This window comes from Ursus americanus, chromosome 2 (assembly GCF_024610735.1).
Source record: "Ursus americanus isolate L20-20 chromosome 2, mUrsAme1.1.p, whole genome shotgun sequence".
In the NCBI taxonomy this organism is placed as follows: Eukaryota; Metazoa; Chordata; class Mammalia; order Carnivora; family Ursidae; genus Ursus; species Ursus americanus.
The window spans coordinates 20,289,852-20,317,138 of record NC_142128.1 but is presented as its reverse complement, the minus strand read 5'-3'; the positions used below and the strand labels follow the sequence as shown (position 1 = coordinate 20,317,138).

Here is a 27,287-nt window from a genome sequence, read left to right as displayed (position 1 = left end):
GTGGCGCAGTCGTTGAAGCGTCTGCCTTCGGCTCAGGGCGTGATCCCGGCGTTCCGGGATCGAGTCCCACATCGGGCTCCTCTGCTGGGAGCCTGCTTCTTCCTCTCCCACTCCCCCTGCCTGTATTCCCTCTCTCGCTGGCTGTCTCTATCTCTGCCAAATAAATAAATAAAATCTTTAAATAAAAAACAAAAACAAAAACATTAAATCTTAAAAAAAAAACTTAACCATTAAAAGAAAAAAAATTAGTATTCTAGATCTCAGACCACTGTTTTTCACAAATATTTGCCAAAATTTAATCTGTTCCTTATGGGAAAAATGGGGGTGAGGGGACAAAAAACCCAGAAAATCCATGATTTATTTGACTTTCCTGATGAGCACGTTTGGCTGCCAATTTGTCCTCACCAGAATATTTTCATTCTAAACTGACATGTCTTCTCTGGGGAGGGAAAGCACCAATCCCCACCATCAGAATATTTCAGATCAAAAGTTCAGCCCTGCTCTCTGGGCAGAGCCAGGAAGATGCCATCAGTGAGCTGGAAAGGCCTAGCTAAGCCTTCCAGAAAATGCTACCTCTCCCAAGAGGTGATCCTCTGACCCACTTGCACCTCAAGAGTGACTTTTTTTGATGCAGTTGAAATCAGGTTAACTTCTGGAATTCTCACAATAGAATCTCAGTCTTCCAGCCCCTGGCCTGGTTTCTAAAACACACAGACCACTCAAAACCAGGGAAACAGAACATGGCAATTTTGAGTCCTCATCAGGAAATAGAACCTTGAGCATCTACATTCAGTTCCTCGTCACTCTGCTGGCTGAGGAATACTTCCTAGGGGTCTACAAGGCACGTGGCCCTGAGACACACACGGTCCCTCTTGGCACCATGATTCTCACGGGGGAGACAAACATTAAACAAGATGTCTCCATTGCAATGGGGCTGACTGCCACGAAGAAGATACATAGAGAACAGATAATGGGCTGGACCTTGTCTGCAGGTGTCAGGGGCCGCCGGAGGGAGCCGCATCCAACATGAGCCAGAAGGCTGGGGACCTTCTTTCACTCATCGGCCTCACCCACATCCAATCTGTCAGCACATCCCATCAGCTTTTTCTTCAACATGTACCCAGAACCTGGTCTGTGTTCATCACTTCCACCCCTACCATCCTGATCCAAGCCGGCAGCATCATGTCTTGGAATATTCCAGTAGCCTCCTAATTGATCTCCCTGCTTCCACCCTCACTGTTCTCAACAGAGAAGCTGAAGTGATCCCATAAAACCCAAGTCAGGTCACCTCACTCTTCGCTTCAAAATCCCCCAGTGGCCACCACCCCAGGTCCCTAAGACCCCATCTGCTATCTCCTCCTTCTCCCTCACTCTGGCCTCGTCATTCCTGGAACAAGTCAGCCCAGCTCTCTCCACGGAGGCCTTCCTACTCCCCCTTCTCTGCCTGGGACACTGTTCCCACAGACATGCACAGGGCTCACTCCCTCACCTCCTGCAAGGCTTTCCCCAACGCTGTCCTCAGGGTGCTTCTCCGGCCATCCCAGCTCAGATGATAAACCCTTCCAGCCCTCCTACAGCATCCAGCACCCCTGACACGCCGGACTGCTTGCCTCTGTGTTCCCTGGCGCTTCTCTCTCTGGAAGAAAGGCTCGCTAACAGCTCCACCATGGTCTGTCTGGGTCACATCTGGAACCACATGAGAACCGAGCCTCCGGCAACTGAGTAGGCATTCAATAAAGAATATGGAGTGACTGCATTCATCTAAGGGAAGATGAGAGCTCATGAGGCAAGGGGGGTGGGGGTAAAAGCATCTTGGGCAGCGGGAGCAGCCAAGCCGCCCCAAGGCCGGCGGGCACACTGGAAGGACTGACCAGATCGTGTAGGGCAGGGAAGGCGAGGGGGAAGCAAGACTGGAGAAGGAGGACGGAGCAGCCTTGCAGACACAGAAGGAACATCTGGGTCTATCTCAAACAGCAACAAGAAGCCAGGAAACTAGGCAGTGACATGATCGAATGGGCCTTCCACAAACCTCTGGCTTCAGGGGGAGACAGGGATTTGGGGGAGGCAGGAGCACCTGGAAGCTCAGCAAGCAGACTGGCAGCATGGCTCAGACCACAAACGACTGTAACTTGGACTGAGAGGGAAGAAGCAGAGGTGGAGAAAAGGACGTAGATTCCAGAAATATTTTTTTTAAAGATTTTATTTTACTTTATTTATTTGACAGAGAGACAGACAGCCAGTGAAGAGAGGGAACACAAGCAGGGGAGTGGGAGAGGAAGAAGAAGGCTCCCAGCAGAGCAGGGAGCCCGATGTGGGGCTCGATCCCAGGACTCTGGGATCACACCCTGAGCCGAAGGCAGACGCTTAACGACTGCGCCACCCAGGCGCCCCAAAATTCCAGAAATATTTAGCAGATAAAGTCACAGGTCTGGGTGAATGATCGCATAAGGGGGTGAGGAAGTAAAAGCAGAGTTCCAAGATGACTCCTCCCTTTTGCACGTGGGAGCTGGAGGACACAGTGGCCCCATTCACGGAGTTGGGGAGTAGCAGTGGCAATGAGGAAAATACAGGAAAGGGATCTCAAGCACACTTTTGGAAAGAACGGGTTTGAGATAATTATGAGACATCGGAATGCAGATTTCCAGTTGGCAGCGGGAGACCCAGGGTTCCGTGAGAAGATCATGAAAAGCAAAGTGAGTCATGCCACACAGTGCAGATTCTCACCTTGCGGCTCATGGGGAATCAAAAGGTTTCCAGGAACACGTAACAGAAGATCTGGGATTCCAAAAGAATCACCCTGGCCAGAGCAGGAGCACGTGGATGGGACAGGGAGCTGGACGTGAAGGACTTGTTGCAACAGAGCAGGTAGGAGAAGGGCCCTGAGCCAGAAAAGGAAAGGGGAACAGACTTTCCCTTGACTTTCCCTTGGTCACCAATGCATCTCCCACAAGGCTGCTGGGGATCCGTCTAAAGCAAACGCAGAGCATGTCAGCTCCCCCACTTGAAACCCTTCTACCTCCCGCATTTCGTTATCTGACAACTTCTCCAGAATTCTTGTTGCTACTCACTCCTCGACCCAGTGTCTCGTGCCCCTGACACAGCCCTGTGCTTCAATGTCCAGGCTAGTTTCTTCTACCTGGAAAACACCTATTTGCCTTTTGAAGACTTCCCTCCTCTACTGTGAAGGAAGGAAAAGCAGCGGTGACATCGAGGAGGTCGCCTGGCACCTTGAGCCAGGCTGCACTGCTGGTAGAAGCGGGCCTGGGGCTCACAGGGAGGCCATGTGGTTCTCCTGTTGGACACAAACCATCTCGCAGAATAGCAGCACAACGTGACATAGCCAAGGTGATGAAGGGAGACAAAAAAGGACCACTTCCTCTTGTCCAAACAGACAAAAACCAGGTTATCATGCCAGGTAGAAAATACCAATCATTCCTCTCTCCCAGCTGATACCAGCAAGTGCCTTCCTTCTGAACGACACCAGTTGTCACACTACTCATACCTCCTTCTAGAAAAGACTGATGGAGCTACCCAATCCCGGAACTGTCTCACCTCCAGTCGGCACGCAGTCTAGAGCACACCTTTGTGTGCTTCTTTGAAGCACACCTGCTTCTTTGAACACTCCCCAAAACATCCACCCAAAGTCCAAATCCTGTAAGTTCTTTCTAACACCCTCTTTCTTATTCACCAGCCCCACAGTTCCCCATGATGTGGGTTTTGCCTCAGGATGAGTAACGAACCCACTGTGTTTAAGGACAGGTGTGCTTCCAGTGGCCTTTCTGGAGGATGCTGACCACTGTCACAGTAGGAAAGGATGGTTCCCTTTTTTAGAGGGACTCCTAGGTGTCCTGGGAGGCCAACTGGCTTTCTTAACGTTATTTTTTAAGGGTTTTATGACTGTAACCTAGGGCGGCAGGCACCAGCCTGACCCACAGCTAGGACATAACTAGGACTCCATAACTGCAACCAAATAATATTCAGAACAGAGGGAAATCAAGAGGTGCCTAGGTGGCCCAGTCGGTTCAGTGTCCAACTTCTGATTTCGGCTCAGGTCATCATCTGAAAGTCCTGAGATTGAGCCCCAAGTGGGGTTCCACACTCAGTGGGGATTCTGCTCAAGATCTTCCCCCCACTTCCATCCTCTTCTGCCCCCGCCCATGCACGCTCTCTCTCTAAAATAAATGAATAAATAAAATCTGTAAAATAAATAAATAGTGGAGGGAAATCAGAAGTAGTAATAATAATTTATGGAAGGCTTCACTCTGTGCCGGATCCTGTACTAACTGCCTTGGACCTATTTCTCATTTCATCCTTACATCCCAAAGGTGGGTTACCATTCTAATCCCCATTCCAAAGAATGGACTGAGGCAGAAAGTGATTTCCCCAGGTAATGCAAGGAATCCCTACGTTATTAATAACATGACTTTCTGACAAGGCTTAAGGGTTTAACACACTACAGTGAAGATGCAGATCACAAAACTTGAAGGACAGAGCCCTGGAAAATGTCCTCAAACATTAATTTATGTAATCTCCCAATCATGTTGCATGTTGTTCCGATGAAGGAAAGCCCAGTGCAAAAAAAAAAAAAAAACCTTGAAGGATTGCATCCCGATGGCACACATGCCTGGTCTTTAGAGCCTGAGACCTATCCCAGAAGATTCTGACTCAGTGAGTCTAGAGGAGGACCTAAGCATTTGTGTTTTCTTTAAAAAGCCCCACAGGCTCTGCTGATCTGCCCTCTGGGCTGGGTACAACTGCCTAGAGTCTCTGCAATTCCAAACCCAAACTTCCCTTACAATGTTGAGATGTCTGCAGACACAGGGGGGCACTGGAATCTAAGAGAAGAACAGAGAAATTATCAAAACTATCCCATGGAGAGTCAAGAAAAGGCAAGCTCTAGTTATACTACTTCTCTGTCCTTATTCTGTGTCTGAATTACTCTACGGTCAATTTACTTTTTTTTAAGTAAGCAACTTTGCAAAAACAGTTACCAACAAATATTAAATAATCAATAGTACCAATAAATTTTAAATAAACCTAATCGTAACATCGTACTGAAAAGTATTCTCTCTCTCTGATCACATCGATGGCACTTCAGATTCTCTCAGCAAATAACAGTCAATATGAGAAAAATTATTTCTAATTCAACAGTGTGACACACGTGGTCAACAGCACCTGAATGCTGGAGAAGAAATGAAGTTGGGTGGAAGCCATTAGCCTTCACAAATTTCACCACACACTGCCTCCAAGTCTTCAATACTTAGAGATGTATTCATCTATTTCTTGAATCAACCACCACTAACACCTACTACATGCCAGACATGGCTCTAAGTGTTTTATTAATGTTAACTATCATTTAATCTTCACAGTCATGTGTGAAGAGGGATTATCATCATCCCCATTTCTCAAATCAGGAAACTGAGATGCAGAATGGTTTAGTAACACAGCTCATAAGTGGCAGAGCTAGGATCAGCTTGGCTCTGGACTCCATGTTTCAATCACTACGCTTAGTGTCCAAGAACCTACAAAAAGTGCAAGTCTTAACCCCAAACATTGGCTTTCCCCAACCTACAGTCCCTACATGGCCCCAGCTTCAAGGACATTCTCTCAATTCCTTTAATAGTTCACACTCCTCTCCTATTCTAAGGGAACACTCCCCCCCCCCCACATCCCTGTTTATTCTTAGCCTTCTGTTCTCAGCTTATATGGTATTGCCTAAATTACAACCTCTAATGCACACTGTATTTCTCAGCACTCAAAGCAAAGCGGTAATTATGTATATCATGGGTAATTATTTGCTTCCTGTCTTTTCCAGCCAGGTGGTAACTACATCATGCACCATGCCAGTCCTATTTATCATGTGTTCCCCGTCACTGAATACCCACCACCCACCCAAAAGAAAGGGTCAACCACAAAGTACACTCTCAACAATTTCTGTTGAGTGAACCAATGAATGAAGTACACTCCAGCCTCGTGCTTTCCGACTCGTCACACTTATCTGTGCTCACAACGCTGCCCCACTAAACCCCTAAGAATGTAGACTCTTGCGGCAAACATGCAAGAGCTCTGAAAAGTACTGGCTCTGCACACCAATATTACGTGCTCCTAGGCAGACCATGCCCCCCCTACACACACACGCACACACACACACCGCTTGACTGGCCCGACCTCAGGTGCAGTGGGGATCCTGACAACCCCCAATGGAAAGTAACCTATTCAAGAGGGAGAACCTGAACTCTTCCTCCCCCATCAACACCACACTTATTTGCTTCTCCTCGGTCTTGCAGACAGACTTTAGCCCCAAGAAGGCCAAGCCCCCATCTACCTGGTTCAGCGCCGGAGTCCCACTCACGCCATCCCCAGGCCCGGCGCACAGCACAGGTGAGGTAATTATCACCTCCACGAATGAAGCCCCGCTCTGGGCACTTCACACGTGTGAAACCCGGGGCCCACGACTTGACGGCTACCTTCTAGTGCACAAGCGAGTTCCTGAGACACAGGCCCGCCTCCCCCCACACAAACCCCAGTCCCCCGGGGACGCCCCCGGGGACCCCGCGCCCCGCAGGCACCTCTGCACATAGAAGCATCTTTGCAAGTGCCGCGCACACCGTCGTCGTCGTCTGTGTCTGTCGAGGAGGAAGAACAGGAGGTGAAAGAGGGCGTCCTCAGGCTACTGGCCATGTCCGTGGAGGTTCCGGGATGCTGTGCCCACCGGGAACACGGAATAGGGTTCCGCAGGCGCCAGGGGAACCAGCCAGCCTCGGAGAAGGTAGGAGGGGTTGGTTTCACCGCGCTCAGCTGAGGCGGCTTAGGGACGCCACATACGTCGACTGCCCTGACAACCTTCCCGCTCATTGGCGACTCTGCCCAGACGCTGATTGGACAATTTCTCCGCCCCCTCAGGAAGGGTTCATTGGATTAAAAAAATATAGCCCCGCCCACTAAATGCAGAATCGCTCTGGGGGCGGGACGTAAAGGGAAACGGACGTAAAGAGGCACCGCAATGCATTCCGGGAATTGTAGTCATGGATGCACGGGGAGAGCACCAGCACATTTTCTGTCATTCACAGGAGGGGGAAGAGCTGCAAGATCCTCAGCATTGGGGCGAGGCGCAGAGAATCCAGCCTGAGGAAACAAGTGTTAGTGTTACATTGAGTCGGGGCTCAGTCTCAACCACTGAACAAATGTTCATGGAGCGCTGACTCTGCGCCAAGAGTTGTGCTAAGTAAGGGCTTTGCGCACATAATCGCCTTTCAAATGTGGAGGAAGGAATGTGCGGAAAACTGCTACAATAGGAAACTATGTAGTAGTGAAAGCGAACTAGAGCTGCCAGTTACAAGCATCAATGGCTGAAGTTAAGAAACATAATATTCAGTGAAAGAAGGGAATAGAACATTTTTTAAAAGTTCAAACCAAGCAAAACGAATGTTTAGAGTAAATGCACATAAATGATAAAATACTATACAGAAGAAGAAAGGAATGAGGGGAGGGGAAACAATCACCACATCTGTGACATTTAGGGAATGGGGAGGGTAGAACACTGGAGGAGAAGGATTATATAGGCACTTCAATCATTTCTCACGTTCGGGTGGTTCACATGTGTTTCATGCATATTTAAGACGTTCCTTATATGTATATTTTGTACTGGACTTCTTAGAAAACATTTCCTAGAAAAATAAAGAAGTGCATTTGTATGTTCCATTTCTCTGTCAGGAGCACTGAATGGAGCTACTCAAACTTTAAGAACTCACACACACACACACACACACACACACACACACACACTAACAATAAAAAGTCAGGGTACATATCTTAGGGCAAGATCAGATATCAAAAGCTTACTTAGTATTTAATGGAGGGACAAGAACTCATTGATACCCAAAGTAGAAATGACAGTGGAGAAGGCTGAGCTTAGGGAGGCTTGCCAGGGGGAGTGGTGAGATCAAATACACCACTTTCGTTGAGTGGTCCTCTGCCAAGAGGGTAATGCAAACCACTGAATGAGCACAGTCTCCTACCTTGGCAGTGGACACATTCCATGGGTGTGAGTAAGTAGTAAGTGTGAAGGGCAAGTAGTATAAAGTGTCAATCCCATAGGTGTGGATGGTGAGGCTGAGAATAATTGGAAGAAGGTGGAGGCAGATATATTGATGTGCCTCTTGTCGTTTTCTAAGCAAAGGACACCTCTGTTCTGCAGAAAAAAAATCTGATTCAGAGGACACTGGTCCGTTTTTCACTGAGGGCCACGCCAAAGGCTTCCTGCAGGCAGGCCCAACTCCTTTAGAAGTTGCTGATGAAGGAGCTAGACCTTTATGACACGGGAGTGGAGTTTGTTACTGGCTAGTTCAGGCGTCTCACTCAGGCTGTGCGATGCCTCCAAAGAGGAGACTATACTGGGGTAGTCCTCAACTATGTCATGAGACAATGTCAGAGAACGTTCACTGCCAGCTCATCTGCATCCTCTGACAAAGTCAAGGAAAGAGAATCTGAAATGTAAAACCCCTGTGGACATTCATATTGGAGCAAAAAGCAGGCATTAACCATGAAACTTCTCCGCAAGAGGCTAAAGTAGGCATTTGGTGTTCTGTCTATCCAGCATTCTTTCTTCTACAACAGCCTGAGTTAATGATGAAGAACTAAACCCTCCTTTCAATCCGTGTGGATTAGATGAGGCTCCTCGCCTGAAACATGGTGAAACTTACCAAGGCCTGGCCGGTCACACACACAAACACCCTCACCATACTTTAGAGCTGGGGAGGGTGGTGGTGGGTTTGTCCAATCAGAATGAATGCCAGGGTCGAACGGGAGGGAGTGGCTAGGCTAGAAGAGCTCTCTTTTTTGCTGGACTGGAAGGATGTACTTACAGAGTTACTGAGAACCATCTTGCCACCTCATATAGGCTGACAATGATGCTAATGGGAAGGCTAATGGAGTCTGGAGCACTGGATGCTCAGTTAGGGGTGACCCCGGTTTGCAGTGTGGGAGCTGACGGGACAATCCCAGGAGCCTGTGGAATTGATGGATCAGGAGGATCTCGACTCAGAATGATGAAAGAAACTGACACCCAGCGCTTGGAGCTTGCATCCTGAGCTGGGCACAAACGATCCCTCCTTTCCCAACAGCACCTGGTAGGACCTCAAACTACCATCTTCCTTCCCTGCTGGTGCTCTTTTCTCAGTCTGGGGCCTATGAGCTCATCACAGCTTTAAATGCCTACAGTCCGTTGAAAGGCTATCTTTCCTCAGTTGAATTGCTTTAGCACCTTTTTCAAAATCAGTTGGATGTATTTGTGGGGACGATTTCTGGGCTCTTTGTTCTGTTCTATTGATCTGTGTGTGTGCCCTGCAGATGACACACTGTCTTCCTAATTATAAGTATCTAATAAGTTTTGAAACTTGGTACACTGTATGTTCCCATTTTATGATTCTTTTATTAAATTGCTTTTGAAACTACTCTAATTCCTTTGTCTTTCCACATTACATTTTTGAATAATCTTATCTATCACGACAAAAAAGGAAAAAAAAAGAAAACCTTACTGGATTTTACAGCAATTGCATTAAATCTCTCTATAAATCTGGAGAGAGGGGCGCCTGGGTGGCACAGCGGTTAAGCGTCTGCCTTCGGCTCAGGGCGTGATCCCGGCGTTCTGGGATCGAGCCCCACATCAGGCTCCTCCGCTACGAGCCTGCTTCTTCCTCTCCAACTCCCCCTGCTTGTGTTCCCTCTCTCGCCGGCTGTCTCTATCTCTGTCAAATAAATAAATAAAATCTTAAAAAAAAATCTGGAGAGAGTTAACATCTTTACTATGCTTAATCTTACAATTCATGAGTATTGTGTATCTCTCCATGTATTTGTATCTTTGATTTCCTTTATCAGTGCTAAATACCTTTCAGCATGTGACTCCTGGACATGCCTTGTTAGATTTATCCCCAAGTATAGTTTTATTACTAATTGTGAGTGTGTTTGATTGTGGTGCCCACATGTTCATATCTAGTATATAGCAGTACAACTTACTGTATGTGTTTATTCTGTGTACTGTTTCACCGTGAAACTCTGTTATTAGTTCTAAGAAGAATTCGTTTTTCATACCCTCTTGTGGCATAAGCCTGAAATTAAGATTCCATACTAAGGGCTGTCTTGATGCCTGGGAAAATCAAGGAGGGGCTCAAATGGCCAAATGCAAAGTAAGGTCTCCTAAACAAAAACCCTTCTCACCACAGGGACCAGACATGGTGCCTGTTGATTTTTGAGGAGCAGCATTCAGTTCCCTAGAAGCCCACTAAGTTCTTCAAGCAAGCCACTCATACCCTCCCATCGGAACCAGGACTTGCAGCCCCCCTCCACCTTTAGGACAAAGTCTTGCCTTCCAAGCCCCTGCTTATTCTCTGTGTTCCCAAGAGCAATCCCTGTGCAGCCCTGCACAGTGTGGGGGATCCTACCCCTGCACTGTGAGCATATGTGACTAGTGAACTGCTGTCAATCACAGCTGTCGGGTGTCAGGTGATCCCCACAGGTTTGCAACAGGAAGCTCTCTCTCACCAGGGAACTGAGGAGAAGGTGAATAAAACAGGTGGCATCACAAACAGGGTGGCCCACCTTAACTGAGGACATGGGGACAGCGTGAACTGTTCCTTTGTTATCTAACTACCCTCAGAGGTGACAAGCACTATCTGGGAGGGAACTGGCCATCGCTGGCCAGCTTGTGTGTTAGCTCCTGTTCTGTTTTTCAAATGGAAGTCACCATCCGTTTCCAAACTAATGTCCCATCTTTGCCAACAAGGTGAGAACCAATGTGAACTGACTGTATCTAGGCGTGAGGTGCCATGAATGTGACTTGCATCTGGCCTGTATGGGTCTCCAAGACTCCCTGTTGAGGTCCGCAACCACACATGCTGACTGGTGTGCTTGAGTTCCACCGACTGGGAGCTGGGCCAGTGCTGGGGCAGACATGCAGATCCTGTTGGGGAAAGCGCACCCCAAGCACAGTCCTGGGGATGACCCTCTCTGGTGTTGGTGGAAGGAAGGAGACCACGACCCCAGGGAGACATAAGAATGGCTCCGTGGCTGCCTCATGAGCACTGTGGTTCAGGCAAAGGGAGTGGCCTTGCCTGTCTCCCAAGCTACCACTCCTTTCCCTGTTACCCTGTGTCCTCCTGAGCCCTCAGAATTTTGAGGTGCACATCCATGGCAGCCCAGGGCCCAGGAGCTGATGAGAAACACAAAAGTGGGGGGGGGGTGTTTGGTGTTCCACTTCTCTCCCAGTGCAACCCTCTCAGCCACACACTTGCATTTCTCTTAGTGTTGTTACTTCCCAGCCTGTCGAAGGACTCTAGATGTGATCGAGAGGCTTAAGGCTCCCACTGCGGCCACAGACAAAATGGTCTTCCTGGCTGTGGACTCCAACACTGGGGAGATGGACTGGCATTCCCCCAGGAAGAGGACAGTCAGCCATGGCGCTACCCCCCAGCTGCCTTTCCCCATAAACACCCAGAACATGTGCACCATGTGTGATTGGAGACAGAACCCAAAACTCATGACTTTATGTGGCTAGAAATGAAAAACTATCCTGAGGCAATCTGCAGAGCAGGAACAGTGGGGAGGGGAAGCAGTCCACGGGAGAGAAAGGCTGTAGCAGAAGATGGTTTTGCTTCATCAGCGTCTGGGCTGTGGGTCCTGTGCTCTTTCACTGACCACTCGCTGCCCAAACCTGCTTAGCACAAGATCCCGATCCTCAAGGTTATGGGGGATAGATCCACGGCACCCCTGTGGCACAGTGAAGGTATCAATTCACACCCTGACTTAAGCCAGGAGACTTGAAACCATACAACTATTGCCATGACAGAGGCTCCAACCCTGATGATACTGATTGGAGACTCTCTGGAAGAGAAAACGGAAAGATGAGCAGCGTAAAAAGACACTCCCCCGCCCCCTACGGAAATCCAGGAATAAATAAACTGACAATAAGGAGGAATGGAACCCTCCCCCCCACCCCAAATTAATTCAATGCAGTGTCACAATTTGACCCAATTGGAAATCCAAAATTTACAGGGACATCTGGGTGGCTCAGACGGTTAGGTGCCCGCCTTCTCCTGGGGTCCTGATCCCTGGATTCTGGGATTGAGCCCCATGTCAAGCTCCCAGCTGGGCAGGAAGTCAGTCTGCTTCTCCCTCTGCCTCTCCCTGCAGCTCCCCTTAGCTCCTGCTCTGTCACACCTCTTGCTCTCTCTCAAATGAATAAATAAAATCTTAAGAAAACAAAAAAAAGGAAATCCAAATTTACTAAAATTATTTGTATGGCAAAAAATAAAAGGAGGCCAATTGGCTTTTCTCCTCTACAAAATAATTCTGAATTAGCTTTGTTTTTTTTAATAATAATATTTTTTATTATATTATGTTAGTCACCATACAGTACATCCCCAGTTTTTGATGTAAAGTTCCATGATTCATTACTTGCGTATAACACCCAGTGCACCATGCAATCTGAATTAACTTAATGTCTGCTAAGATGCACGGGTTGGCTAACCTTCATGGACTTAATACGAGGGTTCAAACGATGGTTATACTAGTAAAATAACTGCATTCTCTAGCTTCTGTATTTAATGCTTTGACATCTCAGGCCTTGGTGACTTTGGAGGGACTGTCCCCGACAGGCATAGTTAATTTTTGGAGATGGTCCACAGCTTGCCTCTGAGCACACCTTTCACATGTAAACCAACCAATTCAGGGCCTTTGCCCCCAACCACTCCCTCTAAGAAGCTCTTACACTCTGGGCCACCATCCCCTACCCTGATCACCCCAGGGCAGGGACAGACTACTCCAGACACCACTGTGGCCCAGGCCCACTGAAATTATTCCAACTAACCAGTCTTAAATCTGCTCACCCTGCCTCACCTGTCCCTTCCCGTGGAAACCACAGTGAAGGCTCTTGCCCACATTTTCCCTTCACTCCCTCTTTCTCCTGACTGACCCTGGTGCTTCCCTGGATGGCCCTTCATGGCTCTCATGACCTCCTTTCTTGGGATCTGTGTTTCTAAAGAGCTTCTTCCTTTGTGACAGTTATTTCTATATCTTCCTTTCTTACCATACCTGATTAGAATATACCCTGGTCCCATTAAAACTCTGAGACCGCCTAGGGGCAGCTGGGTGGCACAGTCAGTTAAACTTTCGGCACAGGTCATGATATCAGAGTCATAGGATTGAGCCTCTTGCTGGACTCTGTGCTCAGGGTGGAATCAACCTGGGATTCTCTCTCCCCCTGCCCCTCACCTCCCCCCTGTTTTACTCTCTCTCTCTCTCTCTCTCAATCTCTAAAATAAATAAGATCTTTTAAAAATAAAACTCACAAGGGAGACCAACAAATTTAAAAGTGGTAAATATTTTGCTATTATATATTTGGCCAATATGTTCTGTTCAGTGCCTATTTCAACATCTTGAACTTGAAGGGGACATGTTTTACCTTGTTATGCACAGGGCACCCAAACCACACTGTTATCACACACAATCCTTGAGGGCAGGAACTTACTGCACCCATCTTTCTCCAGGAAGATAGGTATGACATCACTTTTGTGACATCCTACTGTGAGGACATTTGTTTGACACACTTGTTAAGGACATACAAGTGCAGGGGCGCTGGGGTGGCTCTGTGGGTTAAGTGTCTGCCATGGTTCAGGTCATGATCCCAGGATCCTGGGAACAAGCCCCACATAGGGCTCCCTGCTCACTGGGAAGCCAGCTTCTCCCTCTCCCTCTGCCCCACCCACCCTTTGTGCACTCACTCTTCTGCGCTTTCTCTCGGGTAACTAAGTAAAATCTTTAAAAAGAAAAAAGGACATACGAGTCCAACATCGCTCAGTATTTTTTGGGTTCTGGACACAACTTATTTCTTGTTTATAAATTTTACTGAAACCCATTTATGCTGTTACTTGTAAATGAGCCCACGTTGGGTGGGGCTCCCCTCAACAAAAGGCTCTAGGATCGGTCCAAGTTAAAATCCCCTGTTAGGGGGGACTGGGTGGCTCAGTTGGTGAAGCGTCTGCCTTTGGCTCAGGTCATGATCTCGGGGTCCTGAGATAGAACCCCACATTCGGCTCCCTACTAAGTGGGGAGCCTGTTTCTCCCTCTCCTTTGGACTCCTCTGCCAGCTCAAGTTCTCTCTCAAACACATAAATAAACTTTTTAAAAAATCCCCTGTTAGTGCCCTAGTGAAAAGGCTTTAGCAACCTCCTCTCCCACTTTCTGGAGTCCCTGGACCACCCATGGTATCTGTAAATTGTCCATGGGTTCCCAATGCAAGAAACGACCCTCGTTGGCCCTGGGTTATAGACCATGAAAGCAACAATTGCTGGCCATGCACTGGGCTCTCCTGGAAATAGAGACTCTCACGGATTCTGAGCGTTCATATCCAGCTGTCTGTTATTCCGTGGGTCATGGTACCGCCCACGAGCTCAATATGGTTAGCAAGGCCTTCTTGCTACAGGCTGAAGCCAAAGTCAGCTTATCCTACCTGAGGCTGGGGGTGGCTGCCTCTGTCCACAGTCCATTGCCAGACTCCATGGTGCTGGAGGACGTCAGCCCTTCCTTCTACCCTTGGACACCTGGAGATTCCCATGGGATCAACTGAGTGAACATCAATGGAATTGATACATTTGGTTTTGACGACCGCCTCTCACTCTTGCTCGGGTGCCAACTTCACTTCCTAGGGAAGCACCTGTCCTACACCTTAAAAGTCTCAGTGCGGGTTGAAATTGACATGGAGACAGTAGAATCCACTGTGACGGAAAACCTCAGATTAAGACTCAGTATTGGGGCACCTGGGTGGCTGAGTTGGTTGTGTGTTTGCCTTTGGCTCGGGTCACGATCCTAGGGTCCCAGGATTGAGCCCCACATAGGGCTCCCTGCTCAGCTGCGGGCCTATTTCTCCCTCTCCCTCTGCAGCTCCTGCAGCCTGTGCTCTTCCCCTACTTTCTGTGGCAAATAAACAAGTAAAACCTTAAAGTAAAAATGCAAAGAAGTCTGAATGGATGGTTTCCTGCATACAATGGAGCAATTAGCCTTGAACTGCAAATGAAGATTTGGAGTGGCTTTTGAGAAAATGGACTAGGCAGTCCATCATGGACATTTGGAATAAAAATCGCTTAAATCCTGATGATAAGAGCTAGTTAAATAATTTAGGGTATATCCATAAAATGCTGGGTTTTCTTTTAAAGAACAAATTGGAATTCATTCACATTTTGGAAGATCTCTAAGGCAGAGTGATTTAAAAAAAAAAAAGTCAGAAAATACTATACTCCCAAATAGGCAAATACACATATATTTCTAAAAGGCCGGAGAGAAATCCCGTTACCCATAGAGTGATTTCCTAGGCAACAGAAAAACAAATGGAACAACAATTAAAAATGAAAAAAAAAGAGAGAGAAATGGGACTTAGCTGAGTAAAGCAAATTTACATTTTTTTTTGATTGTACGCATCTTGTACTTTCACGCTGTTCACCTTGTTTCTCGTACGAGGTGTGTGTGTTCGTGTATTTGGTAAGTTCGGAACATTAAAACCAGTTGATGTGTTCCTTACCCAGGGTATATGTAGATACCTGCTCCTTGTGAAAACATTACAGCATTACAAACAATATTGGAAGTATCCTTGGACCACAGCCTCCAACCCCACCAATGTCTACTCTCATAAGAAGTCACCACTGTTTTCAGTTTGGGGAATACCTCTGCAGTCATTAAAAGACCTCTGTTCTTGTTAAGTCATAAAAGAATATTTTTATTAAGCTGAAAGCAAAACTGCAAATATATTACGTTTTGCAAAAGGCCATTTTGGGCTAAGGTAGACACACAGAGTGACTTGCGCTCTTCAAAGAGCCGTCTCCTCTCCGGCTTGAGAATCGTCTATTTCTTTGAGGGGCCTGTGGCCGCCATTCCAACCTTCGTGGCAGGTGACAGTATTTGGGGCGTGTATGTGGGGAAAGCATCAGTGACAGCATTTAGAAGAAGGTGCTCCGATCCATCCGTTTCTGGTCCTGGGGGGGTAATGAGAGACACAGCTGTGGTGCGGGGCTTCACATCTTTTTTTCGGGCTGTGGATCCTAGGGCAGTGTTCAGATGTTGTGGGCCTTGTTTCTTAGCCACTTTTCCCCTTCCTCCTGAATCTGGGGGCTTCACGGCATAAGCAGAGGGTTTAGGTGGTGGAGAAGCTGAATGTGATTCCGCTTCTAGAAACTGGACGAAAAGTCCTGAAAAAGAATTGTTGGCCATAGCTCGGTGACTTGGTTTCCCGGGTGTGTTGGGGGCGCTTCTGGATCCAGGCCCCCCAGTCACCCAGCTGGTAACCCCACCTGGCCTTTCACTGAACAGCTGGCGCATCTGGTCTTCTTGGATCCCCAGCGTGCCTGCCATCAACCTTAAGGCTTCCTGCCGGTCGGCATCAGGTGCTTGCAAAGAGCCCACGAAGAGTCTCCTCAGGAGGGTTTTGTCCACCATGCCTTCGGACTTACTTACTAAGTCCATCAGTTTCTTCTGGGTGTCCTCCAGGACTTCCTGCTGGACCTCGTTCTGTTTCTTGACTTCTTGGAGCTGGTCTTCCTTCAGACCCAAGTCAGCCTTTGCTTTCTGGAAGCGTCCCTGCAATGACTTCAGTTTCCCTTCTAGGCTGTCTGCCTTTTCCATCCACTCGGCGAGTTCCAGCTTGAGGGCGGCTAGAACGTGACCGTACTGCCTCCCTTCCTCCTGGGAGGCTGCAAGCTGGAAGGCGGCTTCCTCTTTCTGCTGGGTGACCATGTGCAATTGCTCCCGCAGCGACTGCACCTGCACACTGGCTCGATGGCTCGCGTTTTCCAAGGCCGTGGAAGACAAAACGAGCTTTCCCTGCAAGACCGTCACTTCCTCTCTGAGTTGAGCCACTTTGCCTTCTGAGACCAAAGCTTCGCGGCGACGAGAATCTTCGGCTTCTGAAGCGACGTGACGCCGTCTCTCCAGCTCCTGGGTGAGGCGTGATTCTCTCTCCCGTAAATGGTGCACCTCCTTCTGGAGGGCACAGGTTTCCATTTGTTTCTGTGTCAGTGTCAGCAGGACTTCCTCTCTCTCCTGTGGACACACAACTGTCTGGTCCTGCACGGATGCAACTGCATCGACGAGCCGCTTCGCTTCCCCGGTCTCGCCCTCTTCTTTCCCTCGCAATACTTGCTCCAAAGCAAGTGCCTTCGCTTCCACCGCAGCGGACTGGGATTCCTCCTCTCTCCGCAGCATGGAAAGCCGCCTGTTGGTCTCTTGCAAGGCCTGATTTTCCATTTCCTTTTCTCTACACGTTTCCACGAGCTTTGCATTTTCCTCTTTCAGTTGACACACATCCGTTTCAAAATCTGCTAGTCTCTCCTTCAAATCGGTGACTGCCTGCCTCAAAAGGTCATTTTCACTCACTTGGCTACTGAAGTTCTCCTGCAAAGAAAGCAATCCCTCACTTTTCGCTTGCAGTCGGAGCTCTTGATCCGGAATGAAATTTTGCAGAACGGCCTGTTTCTCCTTCAGCGGCTCCATGTCGGAATCCCCGTGTTCCTGTTGTTTGCCTTCTCCTGGGGACGCGGCCGACACGGAATCCATCCATCTCTGCTTCTCTTCCTGGAGGGTTCGAATCATTGTATCTTTTTCTTGCATTGATTTTTTTAGCTCTTCTACCTCCTCTTGGCGCAACTGAGAAGACTGGCTCACTACGTCAGATGTCACGGCCTTCAGAGAGTCCGCTGGCTCTGAGGAGTCAGGGGAGGGCTGCAGGAAAATCGCGTCCAGTTTCCCTAAGAGGAGATCCTTGGCGTGGCAATTCTCCCCGATGCTGAGCTGAATTCGTGCCAGGTCCTTCTCTAAGTGTTCTAAGGTTATTTCCTTGCCTCTGTAAGTCTGGATCAGGTCCATAGAGGTCGCCTGCAGTTTGGAATCCTCCTCGCTGCCAGTGCAAGCCCGCGCCTGGAGCTGGCGAAGATCGCTCTGAAGCTGGGATGCCTCCCGCTTCATGTTTTCGACCGTGGTCATCACCTGCTCTTTCCACTCTTCCATGATCTTCACTCGCTGTTTGAACGTGTCCCGTTCCCGCAGAAGCTCCTTGAACTGATCGATGTGAACGCCGCGAACCTCATCACCAGTGCTGGAGGTCTGCAGGATGGTCAATAAAGTCTGACATTTCTGACTTAAGGCATCCACTTCGAGGTCTTTTTCTCGAATAATGTGTGATAAATTCTGAATCGTTTCTCTAAACATCTCCTGACCACTACATTCAATTCTCGGGGACAGTTTCCGATTTTCCTCTTGCATCCTCTGGAGCTCTGCTTCTTTGGCAGCAAGTCTCTCTGTCATTTTCTGATACTCCCTTGTCAGATGGCTATTCTCCCTCGTTTTCTCATTTAAGACAGCCAACACTTGGTCGCTTTTCGAAGCACACTCTTGCAATTGCTGCTGAAGTCGCTCCACGTCCACGTGCTGGCGCTGAGAAGCTGCAGAGATTCTGCTGGAAAGACCCTCGATCTCCAAATCCTTCTGCTGGATAATCTGAGTTAGTTTACCAATCTCCTCTTTGGACAGCCGATCGATGTGTTCGGTCAATCGGATGTTCTGTTCAGTTAGAAGCTTCATCTCCACTTCTTGCTCTTTTATTCCTTGGACTGATCTTTGAGTTTCGCCTTTAGATGGATCAAGCTTCTCACTTCCGTTCTCTCTAGGAAGAGGCTGACTGCTTGTGACTTGAACATCGTCACAGTGCTCTGCTGCAATGTGCTGGCTTTTGTCAGGCAGCTGGGCTTTCATTTGGTCTAATGTGTCTTGCAAATTCTGAATCTCCTGGTCTTTCGCTGCAAGGAGCTGAGCGCGTTCAATATGCAGCTGCTCCTGCTGGGATTGAAGATGGTCCACTTTCTGCTTCTGCTCCTGTAGAGACTGAAGCAGTCTTATCTTCCCCTGCTGCTGGTTCTGAATGATCTTCTGTTGTTCCTTTACTTCCTCCTCGAGGTCATCTTTTAACTCGTTCAGTTGGAAGACTTCACACTCCAGTTCGAGGATTTTAGGGTCAACCACAGGTACAGGGCGACTCTGTTGTCTCAGGCGCTCCAGTTCTTCTTTCAGATGATGATTTTCGGCGGTCACGGAGGTGAGACGCATGTCTTTGTCCTCCACGGTTTGCTCTAAAAGGTCATTGCTTCTTGAGGCTTTTTCTTTAATGACCTGTGTCAATTGCTTCTGCTCCTCCAAAGCAGAGGACAGCATGTCCTTGGTTTCTCTGTGGTCGGCGTCCATCTGCTCGATCTTCTTTTGGAGGTGGAATAGTTCCAGGTCTTTCTCTTGCATGAGTTGGATCAAACGTGCATGCTCTAAAGGTAACAATTTCTTGATGGTTTGCTTGTACTTCCTCTTCTCTTCCAACGCCTTCTTCTCAGTCCGACACAATTTCGCTACTAACCGCCCTTTTTCGATCTTTAAAGCCCTCACAGCAATGTTGTTTTCCAGACACTCCTCGTTGTGACGGAGAATCGATTCTTCCAGCTGGTGTCTTACATCTTGGAGTGCCAAAACCAACTTCTGGTTTTCTGCTCTGACATCAGAAGCAACGTTCTTCAGATTGTCGTTCAGCCGCTCCATCTCTGCAAGTTGTTGCTCCACCCGTCCAAGCTCACTTTCCCTTTGCTCATACTCACGTAGTTGTTGGCGGTGCCTCTCAATGACGTCGGCCAGTTGCTTCTTGTGGAGACTCTGTAATACCGATACTTCAAGTTGGTGTTCGTCTAGCTTCTTCATCCGTTGTTGTTCTAGGTCCCTGATGGTGGTCTTCAGTTTCCAAATTTCACTGGAGTCTAGTATCTTTGATGACGACTGAGACAAACGCCTCCAGTGACTAACCTCAGCCTCCAGTGTTTCGATGTCCTTCAGCAGTCTGTTGATTTGTGCCTGTGATGTGATGAGGTCGGCGAAGTCCATCTCCTCGCCAGTGGAAGTTCCCTTTCCCACGTGCCCGGTGAAATCAATGTGGCTGGTGAAGCAAGGCTCTCTGCCATCCACTTCCCCTGGGGAATGGTCTAGGCCAGAGCCCAGGCCACCAACCCAAGGCAACATCTCTGCGGGTCATAAAACTGTCCTGGTCCGCTGTGGAAAAGCGTCCAGTGCAGTCGGACTACCCCGCCAAGTGTCCCAGAACCCCTGCCTGCGCGAGCCTAAGAATCCCAAGACAATAAGCGTTTCTAGGCAACGCTTGCGTGGGCCCGGCCCCCCTCCCCTCTGCAGGCCAGGTCCTTAGGAAAGGCCAAGGCCTTGGTCTTTCCCAAGGCCGTCTTTGGCCACTGGTCCCGGTCCCAGCCGCTCATCCCCACGACTTCTCACGCCAGGGCTGGGCCCCTTCCGCTTCTTCCCCCGCTTTCATGGCGGTCCTGGGCGGGTCCCGAGTGCATGCTCATGCCTCACCGCCCCCAGGTGCCTGCCCACACAAAATTCACTTGGCCCTCGACTTTCCCCCTAAGTGGTATCACAGTACACAAACTCCTTTCGCGTGTGCTTTCCACGCAACCGAATCTTTTTAATGGAGGTGAAAGGTACACAGTCCCACGCACCCATCCTCCTAGGAGTGAAGGTCCTAGGTGCATTTGACAAATGTCTACACACGTGTAAGGCATGGCCCTCAAGAGACTTTGGGCATTTCCAACCTCCAGAGGCTCCAGAGTGACCTGTCCCTCCCTGCCTCGTTAGCCTGCGGGGACAGTGAGTCCCACTCCTGGGTTTGCTGGTTCACTGGCGGCCGGGAGCGCTGTGACCCATCAACTGCCTCCCGCAGGTGTGCGGCCTAGACCGGGGAGGTGGTCGCGGGCGGTGGCGAAGACCGTGCTGGATAGGGGGCTCCTGGCATCTCACAGAGAGGCCTGGGGTTCAGGCCTTGGGTGGAGGAGGGGCTGGGAACCACACCCTTGCCTGGTCCCACAAGGCCCCCGGTGGGCGGTGCCAATGGATGAGAGGCAGAGAGGGCGGGGCGACCCTCCAGGAACAGCTCCACAGCCACCTGGGCCCTGAGGTGATGCAGCCCTCGGAGCGGTTCCCAAGCTGCCCTGCCCAAGCCCCTTGGTCAGCCGCCTCCACCAGGAAGAAGCAATCCAACTGCATGAAGCAGGGGCCAGCTAGACCGCGGGTAGGCGAGTGCGCCGATCTGGGTTGGCACGGGATGAGCCGATTGGGGACGCTGGCCTGGCCGCCTCGGCAGGGCCGGCTGTTTTCTGGGCCGCGCGCTCGATCCCTTGCAGCACGCGGGATCTGGGACCGGGCTGCGCCACGTCGCGACCTGGAGCCCAGCTCTGGGCCAGCGCCAGAGCCCCCGGGGAGCAGCGGGGTGGGTCGTCATCCCGCCGCCCATTGTCTAGGCCCGCAGAGCATCGCCCAGGAGGGAGTGGACCCGAGCCTTCCCCTGACCTCCCCCGGCCTTCCCCTGACCTCCCCAGGGGTTTGCCCCGGGTGAAAACTCAGGTAACCCTTGTGCCTGAGGCCAGGCGGACGCTGTGCTCTGGGGGTGGCGTCCTCAGCCTTTCAGGTTCGCCCTGCTGCTGCGGACCCTCCACGTCCAAGTGCCTGATGGCAGTAAATAAGGAAGGGATGATCAGAGCCCATCGGATGCGCCCAGGGAGTTTCGGTGGTCCATGCAGGGGCTGTACAGGTGTTGCTGTTCCCAAACCCGGGCCCCTATGGACCCGACTGCCCAAGTTTTTGATATTGACAAATTGGGACCTGGGTGGAAAGAATTGTGGAAACGCCTTGGGCCGACTTTTAGTTTAGCTCTTTAATAGGTTTTTAAAAAGCCTTTCTCCCTTTGGATTTGGAAGCAGATCCTTCTCCAGGTTTCTTGGGGACTGTTTTCATGCTTGACAGGAAACATTCTCCATTATGAAATGACAGAAGACACCAGGGTTTGCAGACCACCAGGCTATTGGAACAGGAACCACTGGTGGTTTTGAGAGGTCCTGGAGGTGACTGTCATGTGCCCAGTTATCTGGGACACATCTTTCAAGGTCTTTTAGGGCAGTTAGCTGTACTGGACCTAGTGACTGTTTTTGCTGGGCAGAGACATGAAGGTGTGAGTCTTCCACAGCTCTTGCTTCTTTTTTTCCAAAAGTTGGGTCAAAGGGGGAGTTTGACTTGGCCAGAACACGTGCGGATAGTTCCGTGTGTGTGTCTGTACCAAAATACTTTGACTTCCCCTCCCATTTCTTCAGTTTCCTTGTTTAAGGTTTGGGTCCCCCCCCCACCATAACTTTTTGCTTAGTGGCTTAGTTTTGTTGTTTAATTGTGTTGCTACCCCACCCTATTACCTTAGTGTGCATTTATCCTGTTGCCAGAGTTGATGCCTGTCCCCTAAGCCTAGTGCTGCCTACTTTTCTGTCATTTGTAGGAAATGATAGAAATAATGCCCACCGGGAGGTAGACAGGATAGTAGTGATGTAGTTTTGGAAGGCAGGTGAGGTTTGGTGGGCTGAGATCTCGAACCAACGCCCGAGAAAGAATTCTTGAGACGTCTTTAGGGCAAAATGCTGGTTTTCTTAAAGCACTGGGACAGGATCCCTGGGCAGAAAGAGCTGCTGTAATGGGGTTGTGGGGGCAACTGATTACATACTTGGGAGTTGGGAGAGGGAAAGAAAAGGGAGGGCTTCAAAAGAACTTTCCTACGCTAAAGAGGATACTGGAGACCTTGCCATTGTCAGGTTAAGGTTGTTTTCCCTTCTAGCAAGGTATTAACATTAAGATAGTTGGAAGTTTCCTGGAGGAATGTCACAGGGTATCAGCCTGTGCTTTGTCCTTCTGCTCCCTCTGCAGGAGTGGGGGCCAATGATTCAACAGAGAATCTGTAAATGAATCCTAAGATAATTCCTTGTGAGCTTTCTTACCCCCGCCTCCCTTTGCATTCTTAGTAACATGCCTTGTAAAATCAATATTCAATGACTGTCAAGACTGATTTGTCATGTTGTCATTCTGGCCTCTTTATATACTGTATCAGGAAAGGGGTGTTTGCTTTTTTTGTGCAAAGTTCTGAGGTATTTATTTATTTATTTATTTAATTTTATTTAACAGAGAAAGAGCACAAGCAGGGGGAGCTGCAGGGGGAGAGGAGGAAGCAGGCTCCCCACTGAGCACGGAGCCTGACCTGGGGCCCTATCCCAGGACCCTGGGATCATGACCTGAGCCGAAGGCAGAGCCTTCACCAACTCAGCCACCCAGGGGCCCCAGTTCTGGGCCTTTTCAAGCTACCAAGCTAGTCGGCCTCTCTTTGGCCCCAGCTTCCTCTGTAGCAGCTTCTCTCTTCACACCTGGATTCTGGCCATACGTGCCCCACTTCTAGTTTATGGAGCAGGCCGAGCATTCTTACCTCTTAGCCTCTACCTGAGATTCTCCGGAGTTCCTTTCACCACACCAGCCCTGTAGCTGCCTCCTACTCATTCTTCAGCTCTCCAGGCCAAGGTGTCTGCCTCTAAAAGGCCTTCCCTGATGCTCCGACAGAGAATGGATGGCCCCATCCCGGGGAACGTTCCTAAGTCCACACAGCACCTGGTTTTCTATGATGCAGTGGCCTCTTTACATGTTATTGTTCTCCAGTAAACAAAATGCCTTGAGAGCCCTTGCTGTCTTTCTCTTTCATCTCCCAGGGTCTGCTGTGGTGCCTAGCACAGGGTAGAAACTCCACAAAGACTATCAAATCCAGTGTAAATCTAGTTCCTACCAGATCGCCCTGGCGGTGTGAGCCCAAGTATGGGAAAATGAAAACTGGATAGAGTCAGTGGTGATTCATACTGGGACTGTAATTCTGGCCCTGACCTTTGACTCTGAAAATCTTTATTGCTCGATGCCAGTGGAAGCCGAGGCTATTACAGAGCTATGAAGGGTGTGGCAGTTATGCTCCCAAAGTCAAAACTGTTTTTCTGGGGAAGCTTTTGCTTCACTGCTGTCGATTTCCTCGATATATCTGTATTCCTTCCACTCCGGTCATTGTCAAGGCAGAGGGAGAAAACACGGAACCAGGAGAGAGCCTAGAATTGTGATTCTGTGTTATCGTGTTACTGGCAGACATCAGAAGTGGGATTCTGAGTGCACTGCACTCAAGAGGAAGGCTAGAAAGCGTAGGTCCCCTTCGCCCATGAGTGAAGTCGTGTGTGTGAATGGCACGCCCATCGTGTGTGTTATCCATTCATAAAAGGCCATGTTGTCTTCCCAAGAACAAGGACCTTGTCAGCAACCGCACAGTGAGGTTCCATGGGACGAACATGGGGGAGAATTAGGAATGGCTGCAAGGAGGGAGTTCTCATGATGTGATGTGTTTACAATGGGAGGATGAGCGTGTTTCAGAAGATGGTTGTGTATCACAGACATGAGGCTATGTGGTGGTCTCATGACAGGGGGGTCCCAAAGAAGAGAATTAGGATGGCTGATTCATCAAGGGGCACTTATGGAGGCCACACTGTGTACTGTTCAAGGTATTAAAGAATCACAAGTGAACACAATCCAGTTTCTGCCCTGAAGGGGCTCAATAGATCTGTGGAAGAGACAGACAAGCAAGAAATAATTATAGACCATGAGACAAGTGTTTAGAGAGGGACAGCTAATACAGTGAGCAACACTCCACTCTGAGTGAATGGACAGAGGTACCAAAACCAAACAAACAGACCAGAAGGAAATTGGAGCAGAGCCTTTCCTCCCATGTGTAAGCACGACTTTCAATGTTCTCTCCTATTGATTAGGTCTCTTTTCCTTGTAAGAGAACCCAACTCGAATTGCCCTAAGCCAAGATGGGAACTTTACTGGCTCATATGTGACCCAGAGTCCAAAAGGACTATGGCTGCAGCCAGGGCTGGATCCAGGGGTTCCACTCTCTAGACAGGCTGTGTCCACAAGGAGACACCCCTGCCCCACCCAGGTTTCCTCCCTCCTCAGTTCAAGTCCCAGAGGGACATAGACTACTTTTCACTGTGGCTAGAGCCCCAGGACAGACTCTGAAGATGTCTGGCTGGGTCCCATGCCATGCCCTGGAAATGCAAATGGAGTCAGCCCCACCCAAACCACAGGGAATGGCAATGGGGGAGTACTGGTCCCCCAGAGAACACTGGGTGCTGTTACCAGCAGGGGAGAAGGAGTGCTGGTCAGAATACACTAAGTATTACATCGTGTCTTTTGTAGGGAAAGAGAACCGTCATCTACTCTTGTGAAAATACAAATTAGTAAAGAGGATCTTGAAGAACAGTTTGGCAGTGGCTATTAGAATTCATAAGGGGCAATTCCTTGAGCCAGCAATTCCTGCACATACGCACGTGTACCTGTGCTTTCTACAACACTGTTTAATAGAAAACCATATAAAATGCAGCTATCTAAAGGACCATCAGTACTGAATACATTAAGTAAAATGGAATTTCCATGCAAAGGAGAACTAGAAAGCCATCAGAAATAATGAGGCCGAACTATAAATGACAATAGAAGCACAGCCATGAGTTACTAGGATCCAGAATAGTTACAAAACAGGACGTGTCAATTATTCCCTTTTATTAAAATTATACATAAATCTATTTATTTTACGAAATGTAGATTCACTCATTCAACAGATATATATTGAACTACAACCTATGTATTTATTCAGTGTATATGTACAGTCTTTCAGCAAAAACTTACTGACCCTTCTAGGTGCCAGGCACTGGACTGTATTTGTGTTTTCATGTGTGATATTTATCCGTCTCTAGGTGTACTGTTCATCCATAGGAGAAAACACTCTGAACACTGGTTATCTTGGTGGGGGGAGAGATTATGCCCGGTCTTTACTTTCTACTTCATACATTTCTGCATCGATGGATCAAAGGTAATGCAAAGCGTTAGCTCCTTCATTATAGGTAATCATTCCGACACAAGTATTCACCAAATATACAGAAAGTTATGATAGCGACAGTGTGGAGAAAACAGCCAGGCCAGCACATGGCACAGCCTGCACAGGTTCTACTTATAATCTGTAGGAGGGAAACGAAGGATGGGGGAGATGTTCTTTCTGGGAGTCTCTTCACCAGGAGCATGACTGTGGCACTGTGGTTGCACAGAGGCCTGTCTCGCTGTCTCATGTTTCCTGTGTTATCTGTGTCCACCATCCCAGAAGGCCATCCTCTCTGGGCATGTCCTCTGACCTGAATTATTAGTAAGCCCCCGAATACTCTGCCAGACACAGACTGAAAACGATGGAACATTCTGGAAGAGGTTTACCTTGGACTGAAAGGCTTAGAGGTGAGCAGGGAGTTGCTGGAAACACTCATACTTAAAACGTGAGGGGAAACCCGGAGCACAGGGGCCGAGGAGGTGATATAACAGGTGGAGCAGATCAGGTACAAGACAGCGGGGAGCAGTGGGGGCGGGACGGGAGGATGACAGCCCCCCTCCATGAAGCAGCCACCTAGGACTTAGGGTCTGATGCTGCCAGATTGGATGTTCACAAGGAAAGCTGGAAACAGAGATTTTCAGGAAAAAATCTACTTTTGCACTGGTTGTAAATCACTGAAACCCATTTTGTAAAGACTGAAGAACGGGGACCTATGGACATCTGTTTTAAATTCCTTCGTGGTAAATGCGATGTAGTGTAAACGTATCAGCAGAAGTACACTCCGCGTGACAGCGCAAGTGCACACCCGCAGGCGCAGACAGACAGACAGACACACAGACACACACACACCCCTTTTAAAAGGAAAAGGGGAAAAAAGCAAAGAGCGTTCTGTAGTGCACATCGTACCACGTAGGTTAAGGGTACTTGCCGATTTGAAGTGGGTCCCCCGAATGTAGTTCTGTAATGGGTTGTGATAAGAAAGGCTTGACTCTGTGGGAAGATGGGAAAGAGAGAAATGAGTCAAGGAGCTCAGTTTCAGCAGAACCACAAACACCCACTCCAGGAATGGCACATACATCCTGCTCCTGTTCAAAGCAAGGGCCACTCACTCCACAGGGCCGTCTGCTTCCTGACGTCTGGCCCTCGGCACACACACTCACACTTCAGTGGATCGGGGCTCCGGCGAGGTCACTAAGCAGGACACTCCGAATACGATGCCCACTCACAATCTCATCATGAAATACTGAACACTCAGAAATCGCTCAGGATACGTCAACAAGGATTTTCCCGATGTTCCAGGTTTTCCAAGTCGTCTCCAGTTTTCTGCCTCTTCTCAAACAAAATCTTTAACACAGTGCTCATTGCTCACAGTTCACTGAAAAAAGGACTCCTGTTCAGACTTGAAGTGAGTAACGTTGATGGGATGACTCCCTCCTCC

The 27,287-nt window shown here is 49.0% G+C and overlaps 2 pseudogenes across 1 annotated transcript in view; both read right to left on the bottom strand.

The window, feature by feature from the left end:
• The window catches only part of LOC148110500 (thyroid receptor-interacting protein 11 pseudogene), a 46,789-nt pseudogene extending 25,851 nt beyond the window's left edge, over positions 1 to 20,938 (bottom strand).
• Positions 1 to 27,287, bottom strand: part of LOC148110499 (thyroid receptor-interacting protein 11 pseudogene) — a 157,759-nt pseudogene that overhangs the window by 92,369 nt on the left and 38,103 nt on the right. The window lies entirely within an intron of this gene.